Source organism: Lactuca sativa, chromosome 8 (genome assembly GCF_002870075.4).
Source record: "Lactuca sativa cultivar Salinas chromosome 8, Lsat_Salinas_v11, whole genome shotgun sequence".
NCBI classification, from domain to species: Eukaryota; Viridiplantae; Streptophyta; class Magnoliopsida; order Asterales; family Asteraceae; genus Lactuca; species Lactuca sativa.
The window spans coordinates 26,926,458-26,938,836 of NC_056630.2; positions in this window are offsets into that span (position 1 = coordinate 26,926,458).

The following is a 12,379-nucleotide window of genomic DNA, read 5'->3' on the forward strand; positions in this document are numbered from 1 at the left end:
TAGTTCTCCTCTTTTTGGGTAATAAGGATTAGAAGGTCTAGATTAGATAGTCGCGGGGGGGGGGGGGGGTATGTCTAGAGGATCTTCTAGACTGAGATGACAACACTTGATTATTTTAGACGGTCTTGTGAATTACATTAATAGTGTGACGTTATTGTAACACTCCAATCCACGTATTCCATTATTCCCCCTCAAGTATTTCAATTTTATCACAAATGGTCCTTTTCGTATGTTGGGTGTACATCTGTGTACACTTAGCGTACGTGTGTGAGGGTATCGGGTGGTTGGGGATCGTACGTTGGGCGTACGAGCATGTATGCGGGGCGTACATGGCGGATGTCTAAAACAATAAATCTTTGCCTTGCACCCTATTTAAGCAACCTTATATCATTTGAACCAAACCCTAATTAGCCTCCATAGCCTCATTTCGTCCCTTAACCCCAGATTTTCTTGTGAGTATGATTCTTGAGCTTAAAGAGTGTTTTTGTGGCCATTTTAGAGAGCATTCAAGAAGGAGAAGGTGGTGATCAAGTTTTGGGTGTCATTGAGCTTCTGGATCCTGCATCTAGTTCATCTTGAGGAACTCCTGGAGGTATAAAGTCATAACCTTGTCATCTCTTTTGTTAGTTACAACTAGGGTTTTGTTATGAAGTCCCTTTTTGGTTCTTAGACCCTCTCTTGTGAGTTGAGCAACTCCAAATGTAACGACCAAAATTTCAAAACAATTAAAACTTTTCAAAAACCACTCATTTTAATAACGTTGTTACAAAAAGGTTTTCAATACATTATTTAACAGAGTATTTTCCCAGGTTCATATCATAAAACATCAACGCGAGGAATGGTACGATCACGCCTTTGCCTTGCCACAGCCTCCTGAGAACCTGAAAACATCAAACCACAACTGTAAGCCCGAAAGCTTAGTGAGATACCCCCAAAATACCAACCACATATACGCCTTTCCAGGCCTCGACCTTCTGGTCCAAAACATATCGCCTTTCGGCCCATAACACAATGCCTTCTGGCCCATAACATATTGCCTTCCGGCCCACAGCATAATAAGCATACATATCAGCATAAAGGCATACATAACCTAACAGGACATAGAGCGACCCTGCATACCGGGTCACACCCCAGGTCTAGCAATCATATGCATAACACATAATCATATAACAGTTCACAGTCAGCAATCGATCAACAGACCACATAACATAGCATTACTCTATTCAAGATACCAGACTAACCGGTCACTAGCATAACATCACCATAAGAATCAGTCAACATACTAATTACACACATACGCCTTTCCAGGCCATGACCTTCCAGTCCACATAGCAATGCCTTCCGGCCCACAACATGTAATGCCTTCCGGCCCACAACATGTAATGCCTTCCGGCCCACAACATATAACCACTGACAACTACCCGGATTTCCATCCGATAAAAAGGTTGGCCTTGGTGCCATAAACCCTAGCGATATAGTGAGGATAACTCACCTCGAAACTGCCGACTGAACAGATAACTCAAGCTGCTCCAATCACTGATACGGTCTCCACCTCCGGACAGCCACCAATGCACTGAACTCAACAATAATCAATAATTACCAAAATACCCCTGGAACCACTGGTCAACCCTTGGTCAAAGACAAGGTCAAAGTCAACCCCTGACTGACCCTACTCGCCGAGTCAACCCGATGACTCGCCGAGTTCCCATAATCAAAACTTCACTCAATCCGCGACCTAACTCGCCGAGTCACCCCGAGACTCGCCGAGTTCAACAACTCTGAGTCCACTCGCCCTCAACTCACCGAGTCATCCCTTGACTCACTGATTCTCTACTCAACCCTAGAATATCGGGACTCTTCGACAAGACTCGCCGAGTCCAAGGACAGACTCGCCGAGTCTATGGCTATCTTCAACCTACTCACCGAGTTGTTCATACAACTCGCCGAGTCCAAGGGCATCTTCAAGCTACCCGCCGAGTCTGTTCATCGGACTCGGCGAGTCCATGCCATGCAACCGCTCAAACTGCTTTCTAAGGTCAGATCTGCTCCGGCAATTCATAGGTCTGGCCTTCCTAGACTGGTTCATCACGTAAAGTCCTCATTTCGGTGCTCATAATACACTCCATGCCTCATAATTCACATTTTGACCTAAGGCATAAGGATTCCAATCCAAAACCTCCATTGATTCTCGAAAAGCTCAGGCATGGGACCTTCTGGACTTCCAAGGGTCCCAATATAGGGTTCCAATCGCTTGGGGGACTAAGGAAGCACTCAATCTAGCCACAAAAGGGTTCCATAAACCCTAAATCCATATACACATCAACATAGAAGGGAACAACTCGAAAATATTACCTGAATAACGTTGCTCTGTGTCCCCAACCCTCAGAATATGGCTTCTCGTGTTGTTCCCTTAACCAAGCCTCCTCCTCCTTGCAAAATAACACTTCCAAGATCAATAATGGACTTCCACCTTGCTCCAGATGCTCACAATCGAATTAGGGTTTCTCTCAAAGGACTAGGGTGAACAATGACGGCCATAAGGCCCCTTATATATGTCCCAAACCTGGGAAGTTAGGGTTTCGCTAAACAGCGCGGACTCGCCGAGTCCATATCCGGACTCGTCGAGTCCAGTCGCAAACCCGCGACCAGATCTGCGATCCTACTCGGCGAGTCTGAGCTCCAACTCGCCGAGTCCCCTCTTAAAACACCCAAAATCATAAATATAACAATATTTGGAATTCCGGGCTGTTACAATTCTCCCCCACTTATATTAGGCTTCGCCCTAGAAGCCTACAGCAACTCAACTCCAAGGATATTCCCATAACACTCCACCGGGCCTTAACCGGCCCAGGTCTCTCAAGGCATAAATATCGAAACTCGAACATACATTCCCCTCCTTCACGGTGTCCTGATCACCATCTCGAACCGGGCATCGACTGTACCCCTGATCATCACTCTCAATAACCGAGAATTACCCAAGATGCAACTTTGCTCTAAATCGCAACGATCACTCGACCCATAAGAGCTAGAAAACGCTGAACCATCGAATCCCCAATCCGAGTTCCACTCTATCCATTCCGCGACGACGGAATGACCCATCCTCAATCTCAGAGCAACTCTCACGAGTTCCCCTCTTGCAACCGCATACTCATGCTGGACTAGCTCCTACACCCTCAGGTTGGGAAAACCTGACGCACTGATAATATCCTCAAACATCTCCCAGAATGAATCACTAATATACACCCCATACCCTGATCAGAATCACATTGAGAGTTCAAGACACTCTCTCTCTCTACATCCCTTCCGAGCCTTTTGGCTCTACACTTGCGGATTTCCCTCCGCGACCTCAGCGGTCATTCCAAACCGGATGAGCTTCTAATCCACTGCCGCAAACACGCTGCTCACTAACCATACTCGAATTGCTCTAACATAACTTTGCTCTGCCACTTTCACTTCCGTGGACTTGTACTCCCTCTCGGAGTTACACACCTCTTACCTTTCTCTCTTCCTTTACCAAGGAATCCACCCGGCTACAATGTCACTCCGACAAATGCCATGGTGCTTGCCCGACGCTACACCACCCTTAGCATGTCCGCTATCCATCCAATACACTTATTCTGACTCTCCTCGCAGGGACTCTCAAGCCCATGCACTACCTCAACTAAACAAGATCGCTACCCGGGGCCAGACCTTCCATTGCAAACACACTGCAACATACACAATCCGCAATCTCAAACTGATCCAACAATACCAGCAGAGTCTCCAGCATGACTGGACCGACTCACATAACACATATTAGCCACTCGAAGCTATATCTCTGTGGGTCCATACACCCAAACTCTGCGAACCCTCAGGTTCTGACTCTGGGAACCTTCCGGTTCCAACTCTAGAAACATGCACAACATAAATCCCGTGGGATTAATGCAGTACAACCCATCACGTACATCAAGCATACAAATACTCTGATCACATAACCCCAGTTACCTACTCAAACTTGATCCCGGCCTGCTCCCAGGCCTCCACAATCAAATGCCCTAGGTCTGTATCCCGCCCCGCATGCCCGACACTCGCTCCTATCAACCTATACTCTGGGCTGACAGAATGCTGCTGAATCCCAACAGCTAAGCATCCTCAAATACTCATCGATCTCCTGGAGAATTCTCCAATTCTCCCCCACTTAAAGCACTGACTAACAACCACCAGTCGCCAACAACGACCTTCCAAAACAACCCTACACAAAGAGAACACTTACACACTGGCTGCTTCCCACAAGCATAAACAACCCTCAGCAAAACACATCTCCTCACTGATCAATCCGCTCAAAAGAATCCAATCTCCACTTATCCATCCCACGATTGTAGATGCTACCCGACACTCAACCCAATGCTGCATCTCCACTAATAACCCTCACGAACGATAACCAACGATAGCACAAAACACCAAAATATAATCATACCAAACCCTCAGGGAACAACGGATACCAAAACGAAAACCCGAACATAAATCCACACAAAGATACCAGCACAAACAATACACCACCATAATCGCAAGATAACAAAACATCAAGAAAGAAACATACCCGCAACTGCCTCCGACACTGTTCTGACCTCCTCTGCCGCAAGCTGATAAGCACGACCCTGAGCCCTTGGGGCTCTGCTCCATCCTGACCTCCTCCTGGAATCCTCAAAGTGGTCGGTGCTGGAGCCTGCACCGGTCCTGCAGAAAGCTGTGGACAGTTGACCCTCAAATGTCCAACCTAACAACAATGATAACAAATCCTCAAATCCCGAACCGGCACTGACTGCCGACAATCCCGCGCATAGTGCTCCTCCTTTCCGCACTTGCGGCATGCACCACCGGACCAACAAACTCCGGTATGACCCATCCCACACTTCCCACAAGTGTGGCCGCTCAGATTCCCTACTTTAACATCAACGGTCCTGGACCGTTTCGGCGCCGGCTGCGACTGCATCGGAGCCTGCCTCAGCTCACGCAACTGTAACTCAACCTTCAACTCACGCCGCCTGGCGGCCTCCTGGAACTCCAACAAGGTCTCGCACCTCTGCGCAGGCACGGACTGTCTGATATCCCCCTTGAGCATATTCAGATATCGGGACGTCTGAGCCTGCTTCGAAATGAACTCAGGGCAAAACACCGCCCTCTCAGTAAACATCCTGATGATCTCAGTCACCGACTCCGAATCCTGCTTCAGCTCAAGGAACTCCTGAGCCAATCTCTCCCTCTCACCCCGCGGAACATAGCGAGTGCTGAACATCTCTCTGAACTGATCCCTTGAAACCGCAACCCTCTGCGCAGGAATATGACCCCGTGGTCAATCTCCACCAATCCTTGGCCCCGAGCCTCAATAGGTTCAGAGCACCCCTCACCCTCTGATCATCAGGGCATAAACGCGTGGAGAAACACCCCTCCACGTCTGATAACCATCTCATAGCAACAATCCAGTCCTGAACTCCATCGAATGTGGGAGGCTTCGTATAATAGAAATCCTGATACTGAAAACCCCAACTAGCTCCTCCCCTTACAGCCGCTACTACAGCCGCTGTAGCCGCCACGGCAGCCGTCTCTGTGAGAGCCGCATATCGCTCATCAAAATACTCAATCATGGCGGTCTTGATCGAACCAACAATTCCGGCAACTCAGCCCGGAACAATGCAGCAACCCCATCACGTAGGATCTCGCGAATCCTCGCATCCAACTCGCTCATGCTCGTCTGATCGATAACCTCAGACGACACCGATCCACCCGGAACTCGCTCTCCAGCTCCCGATCCTGATCCGGATCCACTATCATCATGCCTCGAAATCTCCATACCGAAGACACCATACCAATCTCAGACACTTCCCACAATCCTGGGATCCAACTCTCGCAACCCAACCCTAGAGATCATGGTTTCCCTGATACGCGTATGGGTCCTGTGCTTTCAGTAGTACGGGCCCATACTACCTTCCACACCTACCCATATTTGTATGAAGTACTACCACTATACCTTAGAGAACATGCATAACAACTATCAACCCTCACCACTAGAGGAACACTGAGAATCTCCCATAAGGGACCCTAGGCTACAGGCATCACAAATCAGGTAACATTATCATGAATTCCTGAAGATCCCTAGCCTAACTCTAGCATGCTGTTCTATCAAGCTCAAATAAAACAAATATCATGTATGGTATCTTGGGGTTACTTACTGGCTCCGGCTGATCGTACCTCCGCGTCCTCCCTTTACTTAATTTGAAAACCATTTTAAATTTTCTCTTTTTAAAATCCTCCTCGATTTGAGACTGGAGTCACACGAATGTTCCCCCAATTCACTCAAACCAAGGCTCTGATACCAAGTTGTAACGACCAAAATTTCAAAACAATTAAAACTTTTCAAAAACCACTCATTTTAATAACGTTGTTACAAAAAGGTTTTCAATACATTATTTAACAGAGTATTTTCCCAGGTTCATATCATAAAACATCAACGCGAGGAACGGTACGATCACACCTTTGCCTTGCCACAGCCTCCTGAGAACCTGAAAACATCAAACCACAACTGTAAGCCCGAAAGCTTAGTGAGATACCCCCAAAATACCAACCACATATACGCCTTTCCAGGCCTCGACCTTCCGGTCCAAAACATATCGCCTTCCGGCCAATAACGCAATGCCTTCCGGCCCATAACATATTGCCTTCCGGCCCACAGCATAATAAGCATACATATCAGCATAAAGGCATACATAACCTAACAGGACATAGAGCGACCCTGCATACCGGGTCACACCCCAGGTCTAGCAATCATATGCATAACATATAATCATATAACAGTTCATAGTCAGCAATCGATCAACAGACCACATAACATAGCATTACTCTATTCAAGATACCAGACTAACCGGTCACTAGCATAACATCACCATAAGAATCAGTCAACATACTAATTACACACATACGCCTTTCCAGGCCATGACCTTCCGGTCCACATAGCAATGCCTTCCGGCCCACAACATGTAATGCCTTCCGGCCCACAACATATAACCACTGACAACTACCCGGATTTCCATCCGATAAAAAGGTTGGCCTTGGTGCCATAAACCTTAGCGATATAGTGAGGATAACTCACCTCGAAACTGCCGACTGAACAGATAACTCAAGCTGCTCCAATCACTGATACGGTCTCCACCTCCGGACAGCCACCAATGCACTGAACTCAACAATAATCAACAATTACCAAAATACCCCTGGAACCACTGGTCAACCCTTGGTCAAAGACAAGGTCAAAGTCAACCCCTGACTGACCCTACTCGCCAAGTTAACCCGATGACTCGCCGAGTTCCCATAATCAAAACTTCACTCAATCCGCGACCTAACTCGCCGAGTCACCTCGAGACTCGTCGAGTTCAAAAACTCTAAGTCCACTCGCCCTCAACTCACCGAGTCATCCCTTGACTTACCGATTCTCGACTCAACCCTAGAATATCGGGACTCTTCGACAAGACTCGCCGAGTCTATGGCTATCTTCAACCTACTCGCCGAGTTGTTCATACAACTCGCCGAGTTGTTCATACAACTCGCCGAGTCCAAGGGCATCTTCAAGCTACCCGCTGAGTCTGTTCATCGGACTCGGCGAGTCCATGCCATGCAACCGCTCAAACTGCTTTCTAAGGTCAGATCTGCTCCGACAATTCATAGGTCTGGCCTTCCTAGACTGGTTCATCACGTAAAGTCCTCATTTCGGTGCTCATAATACACTCCATGCCTCATAATTCACATTTTGACCTAAGGCATAAGGATTCCAATCCAAAACCTCCATTGATTCCCGAAAAGCTCAGGCATGGGACCTTCTGGACTTCCAAGGGTCCCAATATAGGGTTCCAATCGCTTGGGGGACTAAGGAAGCACTCAATCTAGCCACAAAAGGGTTCCATAAACCCTAAATCCATATACACATCAACATAGAAGGGAACAACTCGAAAATATTACCTGAATAACGTTGCTTTGTGTCCCCAACCCTCAGAATATGGCTTCTCCTGTTGTTCCCTTAACCAAGCCTCCTCCTCCTTGCAAACTAACACTTCCAAGATCAATAATGGACTTCCACCTTGCTCTAGATGCTCACAATCGAATTAGGGTTTCTCTCAAAGGACTAGGGTGAACAATGACGGCCATACGGCCCTTTATATATGTCCCAAACCTGGGAAGTTAGGGTTTCGCTAAACAGCGCGGACTCGCCGAGTCCATATCCGGACTCGTCGAGTCCAGTCGCAAACCCACGACCAGATCTGCGATCCTACTCGGCGAGTCTGAGCTCTAACTCGCCGAGTCCCCTCTTAAAACACCCAAAATCATAAATATAACAATACTTGGAATTCCGGGCTGTTACACCAAACACTAGGATAGTTAGATCTAATCTCTTTGAGCATGCTTGATGCATAAAGGTGCCATCTTGAAGGTTGTTTTGATTCCATGCATGAGTTTGAGGTCTTAAATGAGGTCTTAATGGGAAGAATAAAGTATTGGGTACCCTTATGACATGCAAGGGCATAAAGTTGCCAACTTTATGCTCTAGGACATCTTAATGGACTCAGATATGAAGTTTAACGTTGAAATCCCAAGTATTAAGCACCTAATGGTCGTGGTGCATATTCTGCTTGTATGTTGGATGTAATATTGTGTACGTTGCATGTACAACCAAGGGGCTCAATATGTTAAGCGTACTAGAGTGGTACGTTGGGCGTACGCACCCCAGATGGGTTTGGGCTTCGTTTGGGCTTGTAAGCTCTTTAGGCCTTATTTAGTTTTGGGCCTGGTTCCATTTTGGGTTAGTGGTCTGATTATTCTGTTTTGGACCATAGTTATTTTGGTTGGGCCTTATTAGGCCATGTGGCCCATTATTAGCTTTTATCTTGGATCTTAGGCCTATTAGTTAAGGAAGGACTTTTGGGCCACCATGTAAGGACTTAGGTTTAGGTTTTGGACTCTTTGACTAGGTTGAGTTATAATCCTAATTTAGGGTTATTTGTACTATTGTTTAGTGTGAGGTTTCGGGCAGTTAGCGAGCAACTATTCTGTTTAGCAAACCGATGTGAGTCTTCTCATCATACCCATGGGTCGAAGGCACCAATGTCGACCAATTATTTGATATGTAGTGATTAGTTGATATGCAATTATATGCTTTGTGGTATGGATTGTTTTATGTGAACACCATGGGGGGGAGCCCATGCACTTGGTTATCAGGCCATGAAGGGAGCCCATGACACTTGGTTATCAGACCATGGGGGAGCCCATGGCATTCCAAATAAAGACCATGGAGGGAGTCCATGGCAATTCATGTATGTCTTTCTATTGCATAGTTTTTATGTGAATGTATGTGTTGTGTATTTTGGGAAACTTACTAGACATTTGCTTATAGTTTATTGGGTGTTTCAGGTACTTCTGGCTCTAAGGGAAAATGTCCGGCTTGATGGCGCAACGTGCACTCTCCAGTATTCCGCGCTAGTTGTTTTGAATACTCTGATCTTTTGAACAATGTACTATGCAATGGAATTTGTGGGAAACAATTATGGATATTGTTTCTAGTTATTAAATGAAAATTTTTACCTAAGTTTTTAGGTTGTTATAGTTATAAACCTCAAATGTAGATAAATTGGGATACCATATTTATCAAATACTTTGAACATTGGTTGCCTTTAAAAGACTTACACTGGCCAAGGACTCTCCTAGCTGTGTAGTCAAACAACTGCTCAAATGATTCAGATAACCGTTGAACTAGGATTCATGAAAATCAATTAGGTTGGGTATGTTTGAGTAGAATGTCTTATAGATATTTACGTCGGATTTATATATCTATATTGTTTGGAAATGTTTGTTTTGCAGGATGATTAAAATATAATTTAATAGCATTAAAGTGTTGTGGGCTTGAAAACCCTATGTATCCCAACAAGTTTTCCAAACCTGAACCGCTCAATTTGTATGGATCACATGTAGCGGTTCTAAGACTGCTGGAATCTAATTAAGATATCGATTGAATAAGAGATGAGTTTGTTATAAATATGTTATAATACTTGGGACCTTTAAATATTTATGATGTAACCAATGTTAGATATTTAATTATGACATCTTTGGTATTGTAATATTTTGAAACTATATTTTTATCTCAATGAATTCATTTTATTACATTTGCATTTTTCGCAACAACACAAATTATTATTTAAAATCATAAAGAAAAAAGTTTTAATTAGTTCTGAAAAATAGAAGATGTCACTATATATATAACGTCCGTCCAACACACATTCATGTGATATCTAAAGAGAACACCTTGTCTCGGCACTTGGAGTTGAGCCACCGAGTAGGTGGTCAGTGAAATCCTTCAATGTAGGTGTTCGATTCAAATCTCAAAAATGCTTCTTTTATCATTGATAGCACGTAATTTATCTTTCTCTTGATAACATTGATAAGATATGGAACGTGACCATCAAAATACACGATACCAATATTTAAGAAAAAAACCTTGACTACTTTACATTGATGTTTACTCTTATTTAAGAAAAAACCTTAGACTACTTTACATTGATATATGATATTTACAGATTTATCATAATTTGTTTAAGTACGTTAGTTTATGGTAGTTTGCAACTTTTGCATGAGATACACGAGACAAATATTTCAAATGATTTTACTCATGATTTTATGCACTTGTGACGTCCTTTCAGCTATTAATAATTGTGTTGAGATGACAAATGTCTTATTTTTTTATTTAATTTTCAGTGTTCACAAATAGTTCAACATAGTTGTGAGACGAATTATTTCAACATATCGACATACTATTAGAATTGAAATTTCTTTTTCTTTTTAACCTTATAAGGCAATTACACCAAATGTTTGACCGCGTAAATATGAAAGGGGTTCGTAAGAATAAACCACTTTTACAAAATGTCAAATTCTTGTCGAGACGTCATGGCATCAGGAGATAATCATTCAAAAGTTACACTACGCCAAAAGCAATAAAGTCAACATTTAAAACAAGCCTTATAGCACCCAATCCCTTCTTGCAATCATCTTTCTTTCGAAGCACATGTGGACTTCATTTGCAAGGCAACTCATCATATGTCTTTCACCAAATGAAATGAAAGGCTTGCAAAGCATGAATGAGACCCATCATCTTTATATAATACTATGTATATACTATATCCTTGCCTTATTTATATTAATATTATATTTATATAATACTATGTATATATATACCATATCCTTATTTATATTAATATTATAATTATTTAATTTCCTTTTTATTATTTTAAGCACAATACGTTGGATCACCAAATTTTATATTAATATTATTCTTTTTTATTTTCAGATTAATCGTTAAGTTCATTATTATTTGATGAGTATGTATTTTAATAATTGTTTGTATTTAGATTATACATAGTCAATATTCATATTATTTTAATATTGAATTAATATTAAAGTAAATATTTTATAAAAAGAATAAAATACTTATTGATGTTGTACATTTAAAAGAAGGTTGATACTGTATTTATATAACAGAGATAATTGTAAAATCTGATGTGATACATTTGAAAGACTAGTTGTATTGCATTGATGTGGATTGTCTTATGTTGTCAAAATTAACAAGAAGCAAGAGTTAGGGACTACTTGTTTTGCATTTATTGGGTCTAGTCAGAGCAGACTGCTGACTCGGTCAATAGTCAACCCATTTGATAAGGTGAAGTTTGGTTGACTCGGTCCGCTAGTCCTTACCAAAATTGCTTACTTGGTCCATCAAAATATAGCGGCTGACCCAAAAAGAAATTACCCCTCGCTGTTTTATGTCCTTCGCCCTACAAGAAAAAAAACGAGAATGTCATTCATCTTGTTGCGCTACCTTCGACATAAATTAACGACTGCACCTGCACTTCCTTCGACCATCGACACCTCATTTGCAACTGCCGGCAGCGACCTCCACAACGGCATAGGTACGTTATCTTCTTTGTTTTTTTTTTCAATTTTATTGTTGAAGAACCTTTTTCCCTTTGTTCTTACAACGATGGTAACCATTGATGTGTGGTATGATGTATTCTGATGAGAAAATAAGAAGCGGAAACAATTATAAACAAGGAAGATTAGGGTGATGCGTGTATGTTTAATAGAATGCTCATTATCTAAAAGATTAAGGAACCAATAGGTAATAGAAAATACTAATTTTATGCAGAAAAGTACAACACAAAATAGATAAAAAAAATTAAAAAAAAAGAAGATACAGATGACAAAAGAGATAGTCGGCTGATCCTCAATAATTGATAATTTATATTTGTGTATGAAATCTGGTTTTATCTATATGAACTAATTAACATTTGTGTATGAAATATGATTTTCA